General features: G+C 40.3%; 1 protein-coding gene and 1 long non-coding RNA gene across 5 annotated transcripts in view; one reads left to right on the plus strand and one right to left on the minus strand.

Annotated features, from left to right (window-relative positions):
* Positions 1-26,393, minus strand: part of EPHA6 (EPH receptor A6) — an 855,214-nt gene that overhangs the window by 407,638 nt on the left and 421,183 nt on the right. The gene's annotated exons all lie outside the window — the stretch shown is intronic.
* Positions 565-25,238, plus strand: LOC120403448. Of its 2 annotated transcripts, XR_005597539.1 has the most exons (4): positions 565-717; positions 962-1,163; positions 3,156-3,258; positions 23,983-25,238. It is a non-coding gene; the product is annotated as an uncharacterized LOC120403448 (long non-coding RNA). The 2 variants fall into 2 exon arrangements; XR_005597538.1 differs by lacking the exon at positions 23,983-25,238 and having other exon boundaries at positions 3,156-3,319.

Consider the following 26,393-nt stretch of genomic DNA (forward strand, 5'->3'; position numbering starts at 1 on the left):
GTCAAAGAAGCTACATGAACAAATGAGGAGATTGGCACAGGAAGATTCCAGTTTTGATTTGTATATGGACTGTGGTAATCTGTAAAGCATTACTATATAGAACTGTTGCCTGATTCTCCAGTGATGTGTCAAAAAATGTATGATCTTTGTAAACTTTTGCTTAAAGTTTTCAGACACAAGTATTTGCAGTCTGATTTTTCAGCAGAACTATACTCAGAGTCCTCTAATTGGAGAAAATGAGAGCTCTGAGTATTTAGCACCTCTGGAACCAGCCCATTGACTCATCTCCTAAATATGGATTTAGGTTCTGACTTTAGGTACCCAAGCTGATCCTAATTATCTCTGAATTCCACCTATCTTTGCAGAGTCATAAATCCTATGCAGAGTATCGGTTACAATGTTTTACATTAGTTATGTTTGAAGATATAACAGCTCTCAATGCTTTTACTTTGGGCAGGTTACTTTGATCAATAAGTATATGCTCATGTAACCCATGTGCCTAATAGGGAGATTCCCTTTAAGAGACCCATTAGTGGGAGGTAGGAGTGTGTTGTGTCTGGGCATTGTTGCTAGGCAGATTAAGCACTCCACATCCAGAAGCTTCTGGAATTGGGTGTGGTAGTTATGGGTATGCAGCCATGTGCCCTGTGTGAGTTGGGAGAAGCTGAGCCCATGGAAGCAGGCTATTGTCCCTAACACTGAAGCATTTTACAGCAGGTTAGTGATATTGTTAAACCCTCCAACAGGGAAGCATGGACAATGCTAATTATAGCAAGGGGAAAACTGGGAGGGAAAATAACTTCTTTTATTTTAATTGTATGCATTGATTTTAGCCAAACTGTTCTAGTTAAATTGTCCCAAGTTCAACTAGTCTGATTCACCAACGTTTTCTTTAAATGTAGTAATGGGGAAAGAGTGATTTCTATTTTGCTATTCTCAGTTTTGTATTTTCTTGTAACAGGGTTTTCTTTAAATCTATACACTTGTGACTTAACTGAGTGGTTGGTTAATCAGTCAGCTGACTGGCTAGCAGCGATTTCAGCAGAGGAAGAGTCTGCAGGGATTCCAGCTGAAGATTTCTACAAGCAAGTGGAGGAAAGATGTTGTTTTGGACTCAGCAGACTGTTTAGATTTGGTGATCAAAGACTCTAACTGAGACTTAGGTGAATAAAACCAAAGCTTTTGGGAACTCTCAGTTTCTTCTCACTGTGTTTCTGTGGGGGCTGAACTGTTCAGATTTTAATTTGTTTTCTTTCTTTATGTTTATGTATAACTGTGAAGATAATGTCTGTGAATTATAAAATAGCTATGTCATGCTGTAAAAATTAGATTATTATTTCTTTATCATAATTTTTTATAAAGTTATTTAATTAAATTCATTTCTTTAGTTCCTTTTGTGACCAGGGCCGCCCAGAGGATTCCGGGGGCCTGGGGTCTTCGGTGGTGGTGGGCCTCCGCTTCGGCGGTAATTCGGCGGCGGGGGGCCCTTCCGTTCTGGGACCCGCCGCCGAAGTGCCCCAGAGATCCGCGGCGGGGCCCCCCCCGCCATCGAATTACCACCAAAGACCCAGCTGCACTTCAGCGGCGGGTCCCGCTTCGGCGGTAATTCGCCAGCGGGGGGTCCTACCGCCCCGGATCGGAAGGACCCCCTGCCGGTGAAGACCGGGAGCGGAGGAAGCTCCGGGGGCCCGGACCCCACAAGAGTTTTCCAGGCCCCCCAGAGCGAGTGAAGGACCCTGCTCCAGGGGCCCCGAAAAACTGTTGTGGGGGCCCCTGCGGGGCCGGGGCCTGGGGCAAATTGCCCCCTCCCAGGCGGCCCTCTTTGTGACTTGAATATGGGGAGGTTGACCCTGTGCAATCCGTGCTGAAAATCCTTAGAGACTGAACTCTGGGTCTCCTGCTACTTTCCAAGGGAGGTGGGTTTTTTTTAGGCATTGGAGAACTCTAGTCCACCGAAAAGTTACACTCACAGTCTATAATAATACTAATATTTTGGAAGTTTCAGTGAATCTGGCTACTCAATGGATAAAGCATACAGAGGACTATGTCCTAATTTACAATGCACATAGTGTGCCTTCCATAGGCCAATCTCAAAGTTGCTAAAAGTCTACAGATCACACTGGCACATTCCCTATGTATTCTGAAATGCACTATCCCAAATTCTGTTTAATTTTCCTTTCATTTTAGGTCCATTTTCACACAGGAGAAAAAAATACTAAGATACAGAATTTAAACAATGGAAACTCATGTACATATGATATTCCGAATGAAGCCAACAGATGCTGCTTTTGTCCGGCTAAGGGCAGAAGCTAGTCCTCAATATCTTATATGGCTATTGCCTGCTCAATATTAGAGTCTGATCAGGATCAGGAATGCTGATGGTGGAAAGCCTCATTCCCAATGACTGGTTTGATGATGTCACAGGCATACACCAAATCTCAGTGGTGGGACCTTATCATTCAAAAAATAAAAAAGCATTAACTATTATGTTCAGAGACTTGGGAATAGAGCTGTGCTAATCGTTTTTAGTTCATTGGCAAATCTGGAAAAAAAAATGTTAAAAACACTGTTTTGGGTCGACCTGAAAATGATTTTTTTGGAATTTTCAACAAATTGAAGGGAAAAAAAACCACCTTTGGACTGAAAAACATGTTTCAATTTTGAGCCTTAACATTTATTTTTTAAATAAGATTAAAGGAAATTTGAAAACAAAAAGTTGTTTTGAATCAAAACATTTGATTTAGAATGTGTCAAAATGAAATATTTAGAATTTCTAAATGTTTTTGTTTTTCGACATGAACAATCTGGCAAAACCAACACAAATTTGTGAAATATTTCAGTGTCACCAAATCTGCATTTTAGAATAAAACAAAACAAAAAAGTTTTGGAAAGGAGATTCAGAAGGTGACAATTATGCTCCAGTCTTGAGAAAGCATATCCCTTTTGTAATTTCTGCTTTTCCTCAATAACACATCTCTAAATCCTGATTTTGAGAACAGCATCCCATCAAGAAGGAAGTAATCCATGTACCTCCTCAAGTAAGCGTGCAAATTCTTGTGCAAAAATGCTTGCACAAATGGTCTCTACTTTTTTTTTAAAATCTGGCTTTTACTTTCTAAAACATTGCCATTCTTTTCCTTTGTATGCCTGAATAGAATATCTATGGACCTGACCTTCAGAGATGCTGAACGCGAGCAATTCCCATTGATTTCAACTGCAGTTTTGGATATTGAGTGCCTCTGAAAAACAGGCCCCTAGGTCTGTATTTATATGTACCAAAATCACTCCTCTTGTATCTTGCCATGGTTCAGAGTTTACAGGCAAGCAATCTCCTTTGATTATTAAGAAATTATTGTAAACAAATTCCTGTAGTTGCTGTGTTAATGTACTATGCAGTAAACCATTTTATTATCCTAACACTTTGTAAGACATTATGTAACACTATGTGATACCTCTGAATAAGGTCACATTATATGTCAGCAATTTACAAAATTTAATCAAATACTGATTACCAATCTTGCTATTAATATATCATCTAAAATGTTTTACTGATGTTTACCAACTTACTGTCCATGCATTATATTAAAAATGCCTACATACACACAAATCTCCAGTTTATGTTCACCCTGTAGAAGGCCACTCTACTTTGGACTAAAAAGTGTAGGCATATTTAGGGCCTGATCCTTCTCTCCTTATCTTCATTGGCAAAACTCCCATTGACTTCAATGCAGATAGGAATGGGATCGTAATTTTGGGGTTATTAAATGCATTTGTCAATCTTTTGGAAAGCTTTTAGCTCATTACAGTTAATGCTCATGTTAAAGTTAACTACATTCGCCCTTTGCTCACCTAAAAAATAATTACCAAAAAAAAAAATAAAAAAAAAATCCTTGGGGGCCCTAGTGGGATGCATCTAGATGCATCTAGATACGCCCAGTGTCTATGCAGGATCCTGGTGGATGCACTGGATGGATGCAGAGGATCAGATGGTTGAGCCAGTTCTGACTGATAGTGAAAATTTATTAACTAAGTTATGTACTAATACCACAAACCAATAATACAGTATCTACAACATGAAAAAAAAAAAAAAATAAAAAAAACTTTAAAAAATTTTTTCAAAAAGAAAACTGTTAAATTTAAAAGTGATATTTATATATATATAAATACTGTATATATATATAATATATATAATATAACAATATAAGCAAATAAAATCAAATATCAATTTTTTTAAGTTCAATTTCACACATTTAAAATCATGAAAACATTTAAGATATTTATATTTGATTTTAAACAATTTTTAACATGGGATTTTATTATTTTTTTCCTTATATTATTATTCATGTCATATATTATCAAAAATGTCCAAGTGACTTAGTCCACTAAGTCCTATGTTTCATGAATCATAGAATGTAGGACTGGAAGGACCCCAGGATCTAGTCTAGTTCCAGTCATCTCCCTGCACTCAAGGCATCTAGACCAGTGATCCAGACAGTGGTGACTGACTGGACTGATTCGACTCCAGCCCATTGACTGGTGTGATCCAGTCTGATTGGTCAATCCTCACGGTGTAGTGTGGCTAAAGGCAGACCAGACTCTCTCGGCCCACCCCACACCGGCTCCCGGAAGTGCCCCAGCGCAGCCCCACGGCCCCGGGTGGGGGTGGGGTCTCCCTCAGAGCTGTGCTCTGCTGCTGCACTCTGCAAGCACCCCCCCGCGAGCTGTGCGGGCAGTGCCTGGCAGGGCGGGCAGAGGCAGAGGGGGCAGTGCCCGCGGGGGCAGGGGGGGGGGAGGGAGGGGCCGTGCTGGCCTCTTCCAGGGGGCCGGGGGGGCCAGGGGCAGGAGGCGGCAGGCCTGGGAGCCGGAGCCTGCACCTGCCTGGAGGAGAGTGCCACCCCTGCCTGCTGTCTGGCCCCCCCTCACCCCCCCCTCCCCCCTCTCCCCCCCCCCAGAGCCAGCCAGCCCCCCCCCTCCTGCCCCCCCTCCCCCTCCCTCCACCCCCCTCCCCTCCCCCTCCCCACCCCCACCCCCCCCCCCCCCCACCCCCTCCCCCCCCCCCCCTCCCCCCCCCCTCCCCCCCCCCCCTCCCCCCCCCCCTCCCCGCCCCCCGCCCCCTCCCCCACCCACCCCACCCCACCCCACCCCCCCCCCTCCCTCCCACACACCCCCCTCCCCCCCCTGCCCCACCATCCCCTCCCACACTGCGAACCCTTCAGTCCCAGCCAGCCCCAGCCCCCCCCCCCCAAACACCAACCCCTGCCCAGAGGTGTGTGAGGAGTGGAGAGGAGGGGAGAGAGGGAGTGGAGAGGGGGAGGGGGATGGGAAAGGGCTGGGGATAGATAGAAAAAGATCCTTTGGGCAAAAAAAAATCTGATCTGATCTTAAAAGGTTAAGGTTGGAGTGATCTAGACCACCTGATCTTGTCTAACCTGCTCCTAACCTCTCTGAAAATCTCTTTTCCCATTCTCCAACCTCCCCAGGCAATTTATTCCAGTGCTTAACCAGCCTGTTTCAAAGCCTCTCAAATCCTAAACCTAAAACAGCATTTCCTTTAATCCCTATCCTAACCTTCCTTCCCCAGTATCCTCTCCCTCTAACTAATAATTTCCTCCCTCTCCCTCCTCCTCAATTGCTTTTTCCTTGTGCTTTTTTCATGCTTTCTCAAAGTTTTTCTTCAAAAAAAAAAAAAGGTCATGTTTTCAGTTCATTTTTCATATTTCTTGCTCTTCTTCCAATTTTTTCTCTCTTCTCTCTCTTCTCTCAACTTCCTCCAATCTTCTTTCCTCTTTCCTGACCCACCAGACCCAGAACTGGATTAGGACAGAGCAGAGCAGAAGAATTACTAGAGAGAGACTTTGCTTCTACTCTTACAAACTCCCTCTGCCAATACCTGCTAGAATAAATAACACTGTTTGTTTGTGTTTTTTTATATTGTTTGTTACACTGTTATTAACCCAAGATCCTTACTCCAAGATTACCTTCCCATCCACAGTACTCCTTCCTAGGCAGCCATTTCCCATTTTGTTTTTGTGCAACTTTCATTCTTTCTTTTTTCTTTTCTGTCCTTATTTTTTTCCTCATTATTTTTTTCAGACCATTTTTCCAGATCATTTTTCCAGATTTTAATTTTTTTATTTTCCATTTTAATTCTATCCAGCCTACCTTCCAGCACTCCATCCATAAAGGTATCTTACTCTACTCTATTATCTAAATCACATCTATTGAACAGAACTGGAAGAAGACTAGATGGGCCTGGACCCCCCCCACTTGCCCCCTTCCCCCAGAGTGTGAAACAGTGTGAAACACTACTAAACTACTCTTTTTCAACAATCATGTGCACCAAATCCATAGTAGCTCCATCTAGGTTGTATTTCCCATTTTTTTTGTTTTTTGTTATAAATAATGAATGAGATAGTATCAAAAAAAATCCAAGCCATACCATATACATCTACCATTTCACCCCATCCACAAGATTTGCTACTCTGTCAAAGAAAGCTATTAGGTTGGTTTGATACGATTTGTTGTTGACAAATCCATGCTGTCACTCATCACTTTATTATCTTCTAGGTGTTTGCAAATTATGCTTAATTATTTGCTCAGTTATATTTTCAGGTACTGAACTTAAGCTGACTAGTCTAATTTCCTGGGTTGTCCTTATTCCCCCTTTTTATAGATGGGCACAATATTTTCCCTTTTCCAGTCTTCTGGAACCTCTCCTGTCATCAATGACTTTCTAAAGATTATTGTTAATGACTCAGATATCTGCCCAGTCAGCTCCTTGAGTATTCTAGGATGTATTTCATCATACCCTGGTGACTTGAAGACATCTAACTTGTCTAAGTAATTTTTAACTTGTTCTTTCCCTATTTTAGCTTATGATCCTACCTCATTTTCCCTGGCATTCACTAAGTTAGATGTCCAATCACTACTAACCATTTCTAAAGTGCTTGGGTGATTTTGAGTTTCAATTTTACTTCAGCTCCTAAATCATTTAGGCACCTTTGCCAATTTTACTTAACATCTCTAAACTAATGACGTTAACCAAATTATTAGAAAATATTTCTGTAATAGCTTATGTACATAGACTGATTAAATAAAATAATTAATAGTAATATAATGAAAGTATTAATTTGCACTACTATAGTCCTTTCATCAAAAGATTTGAAAAAACTTTGCAAACGGTGTGTGACTACACCTTTACCCTGATATAACGGTGTCCTCGGGAGCTAAAAAATCTTACTGCATTATAGGTGAAACTGCGTTATATCAAACTTGCTTTGATCCGCCGGAGTGCACAGCCCCGCCCCCCCGGACCGCTGCCTTACCGCGTTATATCTAAATTCATGTTATATTGGGTCGCGTTGTATCAGGGTAGAGGTGTTTTCTTCTTTTTGGTTTGCAGTTGTGGAAAGTGAGGCACACAGAGGTCAGGTGACTTGTCTAAGGTATTACTTGCTTAATTGCCAGCCAAAGTCTTGACATCAAACATTCTATAATTTTTTTAAATCAAAAATTACAAATCCCACCCAACTACTATAATTTGAATCTATCTGCACTAGCTATGCCTCAGGTTAACAATAAATAAAGTATTTTTAAGTGCTGAACTAAAGTTTCTCCTTCAGTTTATAAGTTGGCATCAGCTGAATACATTCATGCTGCAAGCCCAACCCCACTACAAAAAGCCCAAACCATTAGCCATTATATATATATATCACTTACTCTATATACCTCTACCCCGATATAATGCAACCTGATATAACATGAATTCAGATATAATGCGGTAAAGCAGCGCTCCGGGGGGGCGGGGCTGCACGCTCCGGTGGATCAAAGCAAGTTCGATATAACGTGGTTTCACCTATAATGTGGTAAGATTTTTTTTGGCTCCCGAGGACAGTGTTATATCAGGGTAGAGGTGTATAACATTAATAGGTATTATGTGCACAGTATTAATATACTTTGTGGGTGTGGGTGTTGGGAAGTTATGTTCATGTATTATGCTCTTCCCACAATTCTGTTCACTCATGCTAAGTCCCATAACACACTTTGCAGAGCTAAAGTCAGCTTTGCCACTAGCTAACAGAACTTGTCAAAGGCAAAATATTTTTGTTCTATGTGCTAGTGCAGGTATCTTCATGGGCAGCTGGTTTAGAATGTAGTATCCAAAAGAGAGAGAAAAAAGTACAGAACAAAACCACAAGATAAAGAACTGTTATGAACTGGGGGGGGGCGCAGAGGAGTTGGATTTTAGTGATGTATAGTAACTTGTAATAGTAATTTTATAGTAATTTGTAACTTGTAAAAACAGACTATTAATACAATTAGTGTAAATGCATAATTCTGAAACACACTTTCTATGTGAGCTGAACATGCTGTGAGATAAGAATAGCTTCAGTTATTTGGTCTCTAACATTTTTAAGAATGAACCATAAGTGTAGTCAAACAATTGGCTACACTTTTTACATCAATAAAACACACACACACACACACAGAGAACTGCACTTAGGTTTCTAATTCACCCCTCTCCAAAGTTGCTACCTTGAATCAATCAATCTACAATCTTTGTCTTTAGAGTTTTGTATATAAATTATGGCCAGTATTAATGTTAAGTATGTCTACAGAGCATGCTTAGGTATTCCACAGGAGCCTTTTAAAGGAGAACTACAATGTCAATATTCATTTTAAAATAAGCAGATTTATGGGATAAATACTGTTTGGATTCCCTCTGGAAGAAGAACCCAACAACCCAGCCCAACTCCAAACTTGTCACTCGGGTTTCTTTATTGGATACAGTTGATCAGGCTCACACGTAGGGGGTGGGTACAGGGTGTACAACATATCTAAAGTACACAATAATGTTAGGGCTGTTGATTAATGACAGTTAACTCACACAATTAACTCAAAAAAATTAACCGTGATTAATCATAGTTTTAATCACACTGTTAAACAATAATAGAATACCAATTGCAATTTATTAAGTATTTTTGGATTTTTTCTACTTTTTCAAAAATATTGATTTCAATTATCACACAGAATACAAAGTGTACAGTGTTCGCTTTATATTATTTTATTATAAATATTTGCACTGTAAAATGATAAAAGAAGCTATTTTTTAATTAACCTAAAACAAGAACTGTAGTACAATCTCTTTATCATGAAAGTTGAACATACAAATGTAGATTTTTTTGATGAAATAACTGCACTCAAAAACAAAACAATGTAAAATGTTAGACCCTACAAGTCCACTCAGTCCTTCTTTTTGTTCAGCCAATAATCGCAGGAGAGAATGCTGGCCGCTTCTTATTTACAATGTCATCTGAAAGTGAGAACAGGCATTTGCCTGGCACTTCTGTAGCCAGCATTGCCAGGTATTTATATGCCATATTTGCTAAACATTCGTATGCTCTTTCATGCTTTGGCCACCATTCCAGAGGACATGCTTCCATGCTGATGAAAAATAATGTGTTAATTAAATTTGTGACTAAACTCCTTGGGGAAGAATTGTATGTCTCCTGCTCTGTTTTTCCTTGCATTCTGCCATATATTTCATGTTATAGCAGTCTCAGATGATGACCCAGCATGTTGTTCATTTAAAGAACACTTTCACTATAGATATGACAAAACACAAAGAAGGTACCATTGTGAGATTTCTAAAGATAGCTACAGCACTCGACCCAAGGTTTAAGAGTCTGAGGTGCTTCCAAAATTTGAGAGGGATGAGAATGGAGCATGCTTTCAGAAGTCTTAAAAGAGCAACACTCTGATGTGGAAACTACAGAACCCGCACCACCAAAAAAATAAAATCAATCTTCTGCTGGTGGCATCTGACTCAGATGATGAAAACAAACATCAGTTGGTCCACACTGCTTTGGATCGTTATTGAGTATGACCCATCATTAGCATGGACACATGTCCTCTAGAATGGTGGTTGAAGCATGAAGGGACATATGAATCTTTAGCGCATCTTGCGCATAAATATCTTGTGAAGCCAGCTACAACAGGGCCATGTGAATGCTGTTCTCGCTGTTAAGTGACATCGTAAACAAGAAGCAGGCAGCATTATCTCCTGCAAATGTAAACAAACATGTTTGTCTGAGTGATTGGCTGAACAAGTAGTAGGACTGAGTGGACTTGTAGGCTCTAAAGTTTTACATTGTTTTGTTTATGAATGCAGCTATTTTTGTACCTAATTCTAATTCATCTTTCATGATAAAGAGATTGCACTACAGTACTTGTTTTAGGTGGATTGAAAAATACTCTCTTTTTCCCAGTGGAAATATTTGTAATAAAAAATAAATACAAAAAGAGCACTGTACACTTTGTATTCTGTGTTGTAACTGAAATCAGTATTTGAAAATATAGAAAATATCCCTAAACATTTAAATAAATGGTATTCTATTATTAACAGCATGATAAATTTTAAATTGCGATTATTTTTTTAAATTGCTTGATAGCCCTAAATAATTTATCAATATACACATTCCCAAAAAGAAACTACCAGACGTGCATTCCATTCTAGATCATACCACACACTCTATGATTGGTTCATTAATTTCTGAGAACCAGTCTCACATGTCACACAGCTGCCATTCATTAGACATCATTTACTTCTCTTGTATCCCTTATGCATTATTCACTTCCCTACTTTTCTCTTATCTACTAGTCATATATTTACAAGGTTGCTGTGAATGCATGCTTTGTTAATTGTTTCATGTCTTTGCTCACAATAGGCCTACAAGTACCCCTACTAACTAGAATTGGGAAACAGGGAAAGAGCTATGAGCATACGAACAAATTTAACTATCATACAAAAAAAATTTGGTTCTGCCAAGACTAAGGTGAACTGCACCTTAGACCCCCTTTTAGTCACTCTTGAGTGAACCTCTTAGCTCTGGTATCCTGCATCTCACTCTGAGTGGAACCACGTGGTCCAACCTGTTGGCTGTATCTCTGGGCTGAAGCCCCCTGGCTCCCAACTGTGGTTTTGGCACCTGTGTTTCCCTTTGGGAGTGTCAGGCTCTGGGTTCTAGGCAATCGGGCCTAGTAGTTGAGTGGTGGTGGAAGCCAGATGTAGGGTTGGGATCAGGCTGAGGGCAATACTCAAACCAGGGTCAACATTGGGGTCAAAGTCATGGGCAAGCCAAATTAGAACCATAGAGAACAGGCTGGAGGTCAAAGCCAAGATGGTGTCCATCCAAGTATCTGAGGGTCAGGAGGCAGGTGCAGGGCTGGAGCAGGGCACAGACAAGGCTGAAGTAGGCTGGGAAAAGGCTGGGGTAGGAACAGGAACCAGATCCAGATCAATGGCAGGCTGGACGGCTAGGGAGTCCATAACATTGTGAGGCAGCAGAGGGCTCCTAACCAAGTAGTGCTGTTGCACAGACTAACTTGCAGCTCTGTTGGGTGGGTCAGTGATATACTTGTGCTTGGGGGGCCACCTGACAGAGGCATTGCTCAGGGAGAAGCTGCTACCACATGCTTGAGCGATGAGTCACTGCAGGCTCTGTTGGAGGGTTGAGTCATGGCAGCTGATTAAGCAGCCGAGGCCTGGCTGTGGGTTTGCCTCACAGGGAGGCTGTGACAGCACACCTTTGCAGTGACATAGAAAGAGTCTTCCGAACAAAGCATTATTTATTCATTTCTCAAAGGTTCAAATCATTTAGGAAAATGGGTTAACATAATGAAAAGACTAGACACACAGCTCCTTACATAAGTTTAACCACTCAATCCATAGCTCAAGAGAGGTTCAGCTTATTGCCTTCGCTGAGGTGTGAGAGCCAAACTGTCCCACTTGCAGCATGCTCCCTCCATCTTGGTCTATCTGCGTGTCAGACTTCATCTGCTGCTTCCCAAGAAGGCCAGAATTTTTTTTAGATATAGGATTCCCTTTGATCTTAAAATTGGTCTTGGGAAAGGTAAGCCATTCTAGCCTGCATGGAGGCCGATAGGGAGTATTCCCCAATAAACAGCTTTTCTATTGTTTCTCCAAAACTCTTATCAGTGTCATTGTTTCATTTCCTTTGCGCTTCTCCCTTAATAGCCTTCTTTGATTTAACTCCTGGCAGTCAGGTAATATCAAACAGATATCATATGCTTTTCAAATTGTTTATAAAAAATATTATTCAACTCCCTTATTCCCCACAGCAGCCTTCAGAAAATCTGTTCACCTTTCCCAGGCTTGCTAGAGATGCCCCAGAATATATCATTCTGACATATTAGCTCTAACAGAAATCTTGTGTGCTTACTGGCTGTTCTTTTAGCTCCAACCACTCACAATGAAGTAAGAAGTATAAATTTGATTTTAAGAAAAACTGATTTCCTTTAGAGTTCATCTTTAAATTACTGACAGCAATACCTGCACTGTATACCTTTGAACAAAAATGTCTCATTTGTAGGAGTTGGTTTTATTAATGGAACAAAACTTGTGGGCAATATATTTAAAAATAACTGCTGCACATTGAAGTTATTTATATTTAGAAAAACGTATCAGCTTGTACATTTTTTTTTTTTAAAAGAAACTGTCATACACAGCTGGTCAGACAGATTAGAATGATCATTAAAACAAAAAAATAAACTAAACCTTATAGCTACATAAATACACAATGGTAGCACCTATGTAGGATGTATCCCCATTCCCAGGCAAATCACACATTTTTTGGCTATTAATGGAGTGTTATGGTAAAGTTTATTTTTCAATAATTTTTGGAAACTTTTTATTAAGACAAAGTTACAAGAAAACGTTCACACACTACATCATATATTACTTATACAGGATCAGGTTAATATTAATGTAACCTGGCTAAGGATTCTGGCTTGTGGCTGGGGAGCCCCCCTCCTCTGAGCATACTAATCAGGGTGACAAAATTCTAAACACCTATTGTCTTTTGGTATGTCTCTTGTGTATGCACTTGGTGTGAAAGATTTTCCATTGCTGGGACCATCCAGATTTTTGCTATACCTCAATTCCAAAGGAAAATGCACATTTTCCCAATAATGTGCAATACTAAGGCTAACTACTAACAATAAAAAAATATTTGTTATTCTGTATAAAATGTAGATCCTCTACTGTAACATTAAGTAAGCAGGTCAGGGGATATCTAGGAAGTTGGTCTTTCAACATAAAATTAATCTCTTAATAATTTCCCCCAGTAACCATCTAATTTCTGGATATAACCCCCATGTGCAAGTATATTCCCCTTTCTCCCAGTCCCTCCAACAGAGTGTCTCCCTAGTATTAAAAATAAGATGGATCTTAAGTAGAGACAAATGCCATATATACCGTAACTTATACACTTTTTTTATGAGCTACACAAATTGAAGATGTGTATTCCCTTTCCCATATAGGGACCCACTCATCCAGATGAATTTCTTTGTCCAAATCCCTCCCCCATATTTTCAGCTGGCTTGTATCTTATCAACATCATTTTCAATCTTTAACATTCATAAAAGTATCTTCTGTTCAGTAGCCAAAAGATCTATTCCAGCTAACTAACACTTGGTTCCACTTTTTTCACACTTCCCTTTTGTATTTTTTTTTAGATAAAGTACCGGTACTGATTTTTAAAAATTCTTTAGTAATTGAGAAAGTGCCAATAGTTTACACTTTTTTTTCCAGTTTCTGAGCAAGAAGAGTATATAGCAATTGTAAGCATTTGTTTTTATTTACACAATAAGATGAACAAAGACTCTATTACATTGAGGCTTTTCAACCTGGGAGTTCACAAAATCATATTTGGCTGCAAAAGCTCTTACACTAGATTTTAGCCTTTGCATTTGATAATTTGTAAAAACCACAGTAGTTTTGGAAAAGTTCAGGATAATTTACCTTGTCTTTTTAAGCCCCTTGACACGAATGGTACTCTAGCAATGAAATTTGACAGATAAATATATTGTTCAAGTTCAGAATTTCCAAGATCAGAGAAGGCTCATATTCAGTATAAAATTTAACGGCAGCTCAGTAGTTGAATATTAAACATAATTAATCTAAATAGTAAACAGCCAGCAGTTCAGTGGTCTAGGGAGGTATCACCCTGTATTCATAGGAAATTCTCTCTCTTCTTTCCCACCACACACTCACTCTCTTCTTCTTTATATCAACTTCTTTCAATAATCTTTCTTTTACCATAATTTCACCAAAACTCTTGTTTTGTGTCACATGCTTTTGGCTACGCATCTGTTTTTGTCTATAAGCCCTTTGGACAGGGAAAATATGTAAGGGCTTGATCCTAAACACGCTTTCAGATGTGGTTAAAGTTACTCAAGTGAGAAGCCAGTATGTCTGCTCATGAATGAATTTACTTAGACTCTTAAAGAGACACAGTGGGTCAGGTAATATCATTTATTGAACCAACTTCTGTTGGTGAAAGAGACAAACTTTTGAGCTACACAGAGCTCATATTGACCAAAGAAGAGCTCTGTGTAGATCGAAGGTCTGTCTCTTTCACTAAGAGAAGTTGGTCCAATAAAAGATATTACATCATCCACTGTGTCTCTCTAATATCCTGGGACAACAGGTCTACAACAACATTACAAACATGAGATTCTTAAGTGCATCCAGGATCAGGGCCTAAATTTGTGACGTGTTACATAAATTTAAGGTAATTATATCTACTATACCTATATCTGAATTACCTTAAATTATATTATACATATATGAAGTCTGAAATTATGTTGCTAATAGATGATGCTAAAATCAGAGAAATCCAAACATTAGTTAAGATAAGTTACTTATAAACATAACCACAACAACACAACTTAAAGTGAAAGGAAATGAACACAAACTCCCTTCACTATAATAAACAAACAATTGAAGTGTTCATACACTGCAGGCAGCATGTATTTGGAAAATGGAAATTAATTTTGACAATTAAAATGCAGGTGTTACAAAAATGCTACATTTACTCATTTTGAGGATTAGAGACCAAATATGGCCTTTTTTAGTGTGCTCTGAAGTGTGTAAATGTAATATTCAAGCAAACAATGGCGCATTACTCAGACTCAGGATTTGCATCTGTTTAGAACTGGGTGGCTTCTGATCATTATGCCATAAATCCATATTCTGTATTATGTGATTTCTTGTTTTTTTACTCTTCTGGTCCAGTGGCTCTCTTAATTATGGGATGGAAATTTAACATCAAGCCATAGTAGGTCTTCTTGTATTCTGATTCTTGCTCGTCTTCATTTTGTCTGTTCTTTGTAATTTTCAAGCATTTTACAAATTCCTGTTTTCTAGTGGTTAACAAAGTCTCCCAACAAACTTTCATGTTTACAATTTTCATTTCACAACCTACATTCAGTGTACAATTTCACATTTTCTAACACTGACATTGTCACTGCATAAGTGCGTTTATATATATATTTTAAAAATGACTGAAAACCAATGTCCCAGTCAAAGATGCCATGAAAGCCACACTCTTATGCTCTCTCAGTAACAAAGATGATTAAACCACTTCAATGTATTGTCTTTAGTACCTTTACCCAGATTGACAGGATGGCTGAAGGATAATTTAGTGGAGGAAATATTCTTATCTAGGAGAGACTACATTGACTTTTTTGTATTGATTACATTTTACATCAAACTGTACTGCTACTGTAGATTATAACAACTACATTCTCAAAAATGTATGTTATTTAACTCAGAAGGTTTCTCAGAGTACTTCCTGAGCTTTGACTCACGGAGCTGAACTTGCTACACAAACTCCACATTTACATCTCTGTTATGCTGTAAACTAAATGAGTGGATCAGGAAAGTCAGCCTCATGGATTCTGGAATATCAGGGAGGTAAATGAGATGCTACTGTTATGGGTTACAATTGGTTCTTCATTATTTTGAGCTGTAAAGCAATGACCTAAGTTCATCAAATTGATAAGGAACAGGTACACATTTAAACAGGTGGTATTGATTATTTATGAGATGAAAGGGTTCTACCCTGGTGCTGTAAACTGGCATAGATGGCCTCAAAGACTCTGAGAAAAGAGATGCTTGTACAAAATAGTGGAGTAATTTCTGGCTTAGTAATTGAGGAGATAAAAAGAGCAGGCTCCACAGACAAGCTCAGCTCTGCTTCTCCATTAAGAGGCTGCCAGCATCACTGTTACATTTCTATAACACAGTCACATTTCATATGCAAAGCAATGAATGTGTATGTCAGGTTACATACTGTATTTTCTTAGGCAGAAACAGATGGATATATAAGCAACCAATTGTCTGTATTTTAGCGTAACATTTAAAATCTTTAAAAATTAAATATGAAATTACAGATTCTTATACTGGAGCGTCCAAAGGGACCATTATTAGGATCTCTAGTCTGACTTCCTGCCTAACAGTTGATAAAGGTTTACTCCATAATTCATGCCTACAACTTGGAGTTGAACTACACCATATATTTTAAAAAAACATCAACCTTATGATGGCTCCCTTGTTTTGTTCTCTTTCCATTTGTTCCTTGCTTTACTGTTATCTACTCTCTCCCATTGCAACTTGCACCCCACCCCAACTCCAGAACTGTTTCTCCTTCCTTCTGCAGTCTGCCCTTCCTTACAGCCCCCAGCACTGCTCTCCCACTCACTTCCTGATCTGCAATCGTATTCAGTATCCAGTGGATACTAAGGTTAGATAATCAGTATACACTGAAACCACAAAAAAGCATATTTATTGCATCTGTACAGAGGTGGTGCTAGCCCATTGGGGGCCTTAAGCAAGAATATCCTCCCCCAAATAATACTAATAATTAATAGGGTTCCCCCTTGAGCTGCTTGGGGCTCTAATCAATTGCTTAGTCTGCTTATGCCTAGTGCCGGCTCAGCATCTGTATTTAAGTACTTTTTAAATGTTCATTTTAAAATCTCTCCTTTGATTTGAAGACCATTTGCTTTTTCCATTCTACTTCCCTCTTCAATTTCATCCAATCCTGTCCCTTCATAAATGTTCTTCCTCTATCCTTCTGTTCTGTTCTTTCCTTCCTCAACCTCTCCCACTTTTATTTAAACACTCTCCATTCCTAGAGTGACAGATCTGACAAACACAGGTTACTGTATCAACTTTACAAACATTATCTGTGCCTCTGTGAGCCAGGGCCTGTATGCTGGCTGGTAGGGAAGGGTTAAGGAGTTCCCTTCAGGAACTAAAGTCAATGGGGGAGAAGGGGGTAATTACTGCAGACCAGGGGTGGCTCTAGGTATTTTGCCACCTCAAGCATGGCAGGCAGGCTGCCTTCGGCGGCTTGCCTATGGGAGGTCCCCGGTCCCGCGGATTCGTCGGCAGCCTGCGGGAGGTCCGCCGAAGCCGCGGAACCAGCAGACCCTCCGCAGGCATGCCACCGAAGGCAACCTGCCTGCCATGCTCTGCCACCCTCGTGGGGACCGGCAGAGCGCCCCCCGTGGCTTGCCGCCCCAGGTACGCGCTTGGCGTGCTGGTGCCTGGAGCCGCCCCTGCTGCAGACACTGGGACAGGTAAAAGAGTACCACCAGTGAAGTACTAGATCTTCAGGTGAATAGCATATACTGGTTCAGACCAGGTTCAGAGACTCAGGAGACAAAAGGAAGAGCCCATGGTATAAAGGGTCAGCCTGAACTGAATGAGTGGGCCATCATTTTGGTCTAATAAAGTGACAGGAAACTTTAACCAAGAGGGCAAACCCTGCTGAAGAGTCTGAAGTACTGGAACCTGACAGGGTCTCCATGTGGAAGCTGGGGGATACCTGGTAAGCTTAAGCAAGTGTATAGATTGTTTATTGCTTTATGATAAAGCTTCTGTGTAAGACTTTTGTCCTTAGACAGACTTTGCTTTGTGAAAGCTACGTGATCTCTGGTAAACCATTGTCTTAACACTGGGAGAGAAGGAAAACTCCAGGATCTGAGCTAAAGTCAGACATGCTTGAATAAATTGCAATGAATTGTAGGGGGACTGCAACCCTAATCCCTGGTCTGAAGGGAGAGTGTTGCGGACTCTGCCTATAGAGAGGTCATGGCCGGAGGCCTGAGATTTAAATGAGCATCCCTTGGACAGAAAAAAGGTTCCCCAATCTCCTTAAATTTCTTCATTCACCCTCTTTTACCACCATCTAGCAGAGGACCAGTACTATATCCCTTACTCAACTCCCCCCTTCAGCCCCAGGGTTTCCAGAATGGGATGGAGCAACTGCAGGGATTCCCCCCCCCCCACACACATTCATGGATGGCAGGTGGGAGCAGGGGCAAGAAGAGAAGTAGAGATGTTCTATTTTACACTATTGCATTATACAGGGTTGGCAAAACATTTTGAATGATTCTTTACTGAAAAAGTCCCCAAATAAGCTTGGCAGGTTTGGGGTGAGTCCTTTCATCCCAGACACTGGTGGACCGCATGTGCACTAGTGAATTTTGGAGTTCTTTTTAAAAATAGAAACATCGTAATGATCAGGGCATCAATGCTCATATAAGCTATTTTAAAAGGTGAACTACTAAGAAACCCATGTTTCTTCCAATATTTTAGTCTAAAATAAAATATATTCTTGCTTTTTACATTAGAAATGTTAGGTCTTGAATTCCCTGTTTTTGCTTAATAATCCGTTGTAGGACTACAAAGCCAAACAGAGATGTAGGGCCAATTTTTGCTTCCCTTAATCATGTAAAATTCTCTTTGAAGTCAATATGTGAGTAAGGAGAGCTGGATTTGGCTCACACTAATGATATTTTTCCTAATACTTATATTGAACTAACTCATATGCACGCTAAAACTGATAAAAAAAAATTAAACAAATTAAAAAAACTGAAAGAAAAAAACACCACTTTCATTTCACTAGTAAAGAGAACATCAGAGATTCTTAATTATAAATGAGAATTTGGATGCATGTCAAATTTTCAGGTACTCGGCCTCATGATATGGATTGCTACATTTTTAAGGTCAGTGTGTAATACATAGGAACGTTTGGAACACATACTGAGGTATCTTCCTTAATATAGTAACATTTATCTGATCACAAAATATTCTCCCACCCCACCCACACACAAACACTTGATCTTATTTAAGGACCATCCTGCAATCCTTATTCAGACAAAAATCTTGCTTATTTTAATTATTTTGACTTAACACACACTATTATTCAGTAATTCCAAAGGGAGGGCTAGGTATTTCAAAAATATATAAAGACACAAAGTAAAAAATTTCAGAAGTGCCTAAGTGACTTATAGTTTTGAAATTTGTATCCACAGTCCTCTCCTCAAAAAGCTTACTAAATAAGTTATAAACATGATATTACAAGTGAGGGTAAAACAGAAGTGACATGAAGGGGTGATAAGGACTATACAATAATTGGTTTATATATCGTGGGAATAAAAAAAAAGACAAGTGTTCTGTTATGAGAGAACAAAAAGGGGTCCATGGGAACTCTGTTGGTGAAGGCTGCTGAGGGGATATACTGAATCAGCATACTCCTTGGCTTGTGGTAGTGGTGTTTTTTAAGATACTCGATGGGCCTCTGGCAGAGAAGAAATAGAAACTGCTGCATCAACATCTGATTTTCTGCCTCAATAACCCTGGTGCTGGGTTTTCACCAGTGGAAAAAAAATTGAGGCTAAGTTTATCCCACTAACTACAGTGGGATTATAACCAGTATCAGAGAGATCAGACTTTGATCCCACCATTTGTAGCACAAAGGAAAACTATGAAATATTACTTGTAATCACAGTAGGGTTTGGATCAGGGTCCAATTGTGCTAGGCACTGTACAATCACAGTGAGTATCTGCCCTGAGGAATTTACAGTGTGGTTAATGAAAATGTATATGGCCCCAAAGGCTATTTGGAAACCCATATCACTATTGAAATGTCAAAATAAATTTGATTACACATAGTACATTTGGAATGACATACTATGATACAAACATTTGTTGTTCATGGATTTAAACTGTTACTTCTCTCCATCTGGATTTATAATTCTCAAAAGGAGAAGTGTTTTATAGGTCAAAGAAAACAATAGCTTTGAGCAAAAGTGGAAATGAATAGGGCAGTCTCATTCTAGTTCTGGGCACATATGCCTACATCCCAAATCTATCACACAGTTGGCAGATTGGTTAAGAAAGATACAAAACCAGAACAACAGGGGTATTCTAATTTAATAGTGGCAGTTGTACTGTGTATGCTTTCCCAGACATCTTTTATTCTGGTTGATACCAACTAGTGCTATAAATCTGTAATTTTCAGAAGTATCTCCAGTAATTCCCCACAAGCCTCCTGCCACACACATACTTGATAAACAGCACACATCATACAGCTCGTGTAATGGATCCTAATCAGTCCCTCTCACATGGCACAATTAAGCAGTACAAACATTACACACAGAAGCACAGGCAATTAAATTCCCAGTCAGTTTTGTTAGTGACATTTGGGAGAGAACAATAGACTCAACCCCTCTGTGAAGGGAGACAGAAAAGAGGCTTCTTAGCACAATGATCAAGGAGCATCAAAACAGAACAAAAACAACAGAAATGTCCATCATTCATACAGTGTGTAAGACCCCTTAAAATAAAACTTTAAATAACCTCAGTCCAGCAATACCTAATCAGTGAGGATTCATAATCAATCTACAATCAGTTGAGTTTCTTATAGCGCCTACAAAATCATTACAAGTTCAATCCCAATAACACAGCAGCTTCCACATATACCTGTTTCTAATACAAAACTACAGTACACAGCCATCTTAAAAATATATATACAGAATAACGTGCTTTGCGTCAATACCTTAACCTTAATTGGGAGTGTGAAAAATCTACTCTAATCTATTCAACAGCAGACAATAGTTCCTCCCAGCAATCAGAGCCTCCATTTATGCTAGGGGTCTGGACAGCAGATAAATGAACTGGTGGGAAACACAAGCATAAGCATCAACGATGCAGCATGTTCACACCTGCTGTGCTGTTTCAGGTGCAGTTTTACCCCACCCCCACACCGTACTGTGTGGCACCACTGCAGCTGCATTGTCCTCAAGCCCTCTACTCTACAGTTCTTGGACAACGCTCTGAAGCAGGGATCCCGGAGCATTTTGAAATGCCTTCTGGGTGTACAGGTAGATTGTGAGAGAAATCAAACTAACAATTCCCCTTGAAACTCTTACAAATGGACAGAAACCAGAATCATTTCCGATTCCTTTTCTCAAAATGGAGTCCAAGATGAGCTCTTAGCTCTTGCTCCTCCCTACTCGGCAAGAAAAGGCTTCTGCTGAAGCTTTTGAAAACTATGGGGTATATTGGGTTGCTGTGGTGAGGCAGTGAAGAATATTCCAGAAGTGCCTACTGGAGACTAGCAGTTAATTGAATTACTTCTGCAACTACCTTGCCATTCCTCCCCCTGGAACAGCTGGATCTGGAAAGTACTTGAGGATGATGCTCACCAGCCGGAGGGCTGCTTTTGGGTTCAGACCACATAGACAGGTAGAACCAATTTTTCTTGATAATGGATGAGTAGCCATGACAGTTTAACTTCAGAATGAGAAAGGAGACTTTTCTATACCTCTGTTAAGAGCTCACCCTGACATTACACTGCCACAGCATGAGGATGAGATCTTCATTCAGCCTGGAAAAGAGTGGTGATTGCCCTGTGACAGCTGGATACCCTGGACAGTAGTGGCAATGCAGGCCTTCATGGATTCTTATGGCAGGTTCTGGATATTTATATCATGAGGTCAGGTAAAATGTATGATGGCAGAATTTGCAAAATTTCACATCTTTACAAGAGCAGGTGGAGTAGGAACTCTTCCTGCTAAAAAGCATTGACATAAATAGTATCCTGATCCTGACTATGGTTCTTGGTGACCTTACATACTCATTTTTCCCATGGCTCATGAAATCATCCCCAGATTACACAGATCTGGAGCTATTCCAATTTTCCTGTGCACTCTGCAGGCAGTGGGAAGGTGCTGGAGTGTGCTTTTGACAGATAAAAAGGCGGCAATAATGGTACAGTAGTCACTGAAATGTCATTGTGGGTGAACAGATAATAATATCTGCCTCTTGCATTTTACATAAATGTAAGAGCAAAGGCGAGGTGTTCCATACACAGTGGAGTGAGGAGGCAGCTGGACTTGCTGCAATTTATGCACAGACAGATAGACAAGCTATCACAACTGCTGCTGTTATTCACATCAGCACAACCTGCAGTTGGCATGCTGCTAAATTAGAAATGCTCCATATGCAGACTTCCAGACTGATGGTGGGGAACGGGGATCAGTCATGCATATCAGTGAACTGTTATTTTTTAGTTATTTTTGGCAGTCAATTTTTATGTTAGGATTGGGTTTCTCCTTATATTTTAAATACAACCTTAATTAATCCCACTCACTTCATTTTGAGGGGGAGCGATTTTATAGAGTATAGAAACTCTCCATGTATTAAATGTGCTTGTCACAGGGTACACTCACCACTAGGACACCTTCTTGTGGCTAGGTCTGGTGGATCAGCTCTCATCTGATCTAGTGCCCCCTTCCATTGTACACTGGCCCCAAAGTTCCTCTCCCTCTCCAGGACTCGGGCTGCTCTCTCCATTACTCAGCCCTCCAGACAGATCACTATATAATTTTCCTCTTCCAGGGTAACCAAGTCCCACTGGACGATCTACCCATGTGCTGTCTCAGGCAGCCTTCATTAATTCCTGGTCTGTGCCACTTTTCCAGTGGCTGGCAGGGAAACCCAGGCCTGCCCACTACTTTACATTCCAGCCCATAGACTCTATCAAGCAGCCAAGGTCTACACAGTCTCAGCCCTTGCTGCTCTTTCCCAGGGCTTCTTCCTATTCCGCCTCTACAGGCTCTTCCCTGTGACTCTGCTGGAAAAACTTCTTCCATCAGGAACAGGATCCCAGGGCTTTTGCTCCTTTCCTGGGTTTCCTCCTACCTTCCTCTCTGTGCCTAGAGAACAACTGCAAATTCCCTTCCTGCAGCACGCTTCTGCCCAGCTGGGCTTCATCCTCAATTAGTGCTTATTCTCCCCCAGGTGCAGCCTTTAAGGTTACATGCCTTCTCAAAAAGCTGGTTGCTGGGAAAATAGCATGCAAATTAGTTCCATGGTGAATGCAGCACTACGTTTACAGTTAATATGGCTTCTGGCAACTTGTACATTTAATATGGTTTGCGCCCTGTGCAGTGGCAGGGGTGTGCACAAAAGGGGACAAGCAGGGGCACGCCCCCCAATAATCGTCAATGTCAAGGAACTTCTCTGGCCTCAGGGCCACTGAGGCAGGAAAGAGCAAGCTCCTGCTGGGGTTGGGAAATACCAAGCTCCTCCTGGGGGCCTGGGTGGGTAGGGGGCAGTAAAGCAAACTCCTGCCAGGGCGTGGGAAAGAGTGAGCTCATGCTGAGGCAGGGACAGTGAAGGGCAGCAAGCTCCTCCCAAGGCTGGGGGAGTGAACACCTAGGCAGGGGAGGCACAGAATATGCCCCTCCAAAAGGGGTCAAATTTAAATTCCTGCACATGCTCTTGTGCAGTGCAGTCTAGAGAATAAATCAGACACACAAACTAAACAGTGAGAAGTGCACTGTGACAACATAGTGAGAAGACTATTTGCACTACTGGTGCTATCATGTCATTGGCACTTGGCTAGAGGAGATTGTCAAGCTGGAGGACCATATGGTGGTTTGCTTTTTGTCAAAGGAAGTCTAATTCAAACAGTGATGTGATTTCCTGTATACCACTGGGAGTATTTGTGCATATTGGCACATGGTTTGTCAGAGATGGCGCTTGAGGCACAAAATGGTGGTTATTGCCCTAAACTTTGGTCAAAAAGACCAGAAAGTGGATGCAAATATTAGAGAATGACCTTGTGTTCCTTTACCATCCAGAAATAGCTCACACTGACTCATTCACAAGCTATTCTCCCACCAATACATAGGGGTCCAGAACCTGCAAGGACCTGAGCTGATTTTGTGATGGATGGCTCTTTTCCCCTCTGGTAATGTGGTTTATGTTTTAGATTTTGTGTGTGGCAAACTTTGTATTTTTGTTCTGCTTCAACACAGCATTACAGCTGATGGCTGTTTCACGTTGCTGCTGCCAAGTCTGGAGACATCAGGCCCTGGAGAGAGAACACAAGGAACTGCAGCCAGCTGACTGACAGGCCTAAAAACACCTGGGAGTGAACTAGCACACAACGAAAAGCAGCTCAGTACAAAAAGAAATTAGGAGCCCATTTATTTTCCAGGAGACATTTTATCACCTGCCACTCTCCATCCCATTGAAATAGTGTGGTAAATTGAGGTGAGTGAAGGGAACTCAGGTATGTCAATAATAGCTGTTTGAGCAAGGGACTGAAGGGAACAGTACAGTCCCTACATATACAAAGCACTATTAGATGTTGTGGAGGCGGATGAAAGAAAATGGATTTATACTGGACAGCAGTTAATATATGAATATATTTTAATTTCATGTGTCTAGGGTAACTGGCAGAAAGGCAACGTTCTGGCTGAAAGTAGCTGTTTGTACATGCAAAATCTGTATTTATTAAGTATTTCATCAAAGAAAAAGCACCAGTATTTGTATTTTATTGGCTGAGTTGTGGTTCTTAGCCACTGAACTGTAATAAGGATGATTCACAGTCCCATCACCCCATGAAGAGCTGCTCTCTGAGGGATTTTAACTTCCTGAGGCAGTGCTCATCCTGGACGTCACCTGGAAACAAGAGGGGCATGGCTACTACACTGCCCTTCAAGAGTGCCCACCTGTGCACCCGGCCAGCTCTGGGGCTCTAGGAAGGACTGTTATAATATCCCCTGTGCATGGGATGCAAGGCTGGAAACACTTTGTGCCCACTACACCTGGGTGCACCTGTGCAGGGGCCGGGTCCAATTTTCATCTAAGTATTTTATCACCACAATCTTTTAGTATAAAAATAAGGATGACTTAGCTTTTATGGGATTTCCATCAGCTTTCAAGTAATTTTCTCAGCCACCTTCATTAAAAATACACCTCCCTGGAGAATTCTTTACTAGTCCCTTGGCAAGCCACTTTACACATTTCATTGTATTTTTCATTTAAAGAAATACTAATCTGCTAAATCCAGATCTATTCTTGAAAAGTGAATGGCCTTGTGTATGAATCTGCATGAGTGAAGTACTCATGATGCTCCCTAGTCTAACCCTTTTATGCAGTTTTTACTTTCATTATTTTCATTAGCTAACATGTCTCTTCTGAAGAAATCTGTCATCTTTTGAAATGGCTAATGGACTGCCAATTGTTGCTTTTTGAGTACATGTTTTTTATTTATATGTGAAATATATATTTTTAAAAAATATAAAATTACATTCCCCCTTCCTGATCATCCTGTTGTTCAAAATGTGTTCACACACTGTTTGGGTGATACCATAAACGACTCATCTCCCTTTTTCCTGGTATAAGTCAAACAGTTCATAAGAGCACTTTACAATACTTAATACCAGGAGACTTTTCAAATATAAAGAAACTTCAGCTAGAGGCAAGTACCTAGAAAAGGGAAAGCAAATCAGAAAAATGCAACCTATTGCATCCACGAAGAATAATTTGAAATAAATATTCAAAAGAAGGGGAACAGAACAGGCAGAACAAGGCAGTAATGCTGAATCAGAGGGTGACAGAGCACAGTAAAATAGGTATGAGTTTGCAATTCAAGATTGCGACAAAAAGGCCAATGTAAATTTGTGTTCAGATACATAGAATTGCAACACGGAGCAAGTAAGCTCTGATGTATGATTCTGGTGCAATCATGTCTAGAATAATGTATTAATTTCTGGGAACCTCATTGCAGAAAGATGTGAACCATCTGGAGGGAGTTCAGACAAAAGCAACAAAGATGATTTATTGGGCTAGAGAGATTGATTTACAAGGAAAGATTAAAATAGCTGAATATGTGTAGTTTGGCTAAGCAACAATTACTGGAGGGACAAGCAAATATTAGTGAAATATTGAAAAGGTATAAACACCAAGAAGAGAAAATCATTAAGGTAGGTTGTGGGATGGGAGGTCTGCAACTAGGGTAATGGTCTGAAGTTAAAGGGAAAATTTAGGCTGGATAATAGGAAAAATAAATCCCTGACAGACAGCTCTATTCCGTTGTGAAATTTTCCCAGAGGACAGGGAAGCTCCATAGCTTCTGACATTTAAAACTAGATTAGACAATCCACTAATATGATATAAATTATGCAGAGAACAATCCTGCATTGACAGAGGGATGGACTAGGTGACCTAATACAAATACACTTTTCCACCTCTAATCTCTAAAATTCAGCAAACAGCAGATTAAACTGTCCCTCTCTTCAGAGGTTGGTCTCATCAGATAGTGGAATCTCTAATGGTACATGCCTCCAGAAATCATAATTTCACCTGTGATATTTATACATAGACTGTAAAATATCAATGCCTGTATTTCCTTAAGTAATCCCTAGAAAGGAGATTTCAT

The sequence above is a fragment of the Mauremys reevesii genome, linkage group 1, assembly GCF_016161935.1.
Source record: "Mauremys reevesii isolate NIE-2019 linkage group 1, ASM1616193v1, whole genome shotgun sequence".
NCBI classification, from domain to species: domain Eukaryota; kingdom Metazoa; phylum Chordata; order Testudines; family Geoemydidae; genus Mauremys; species Mauremys reevesii.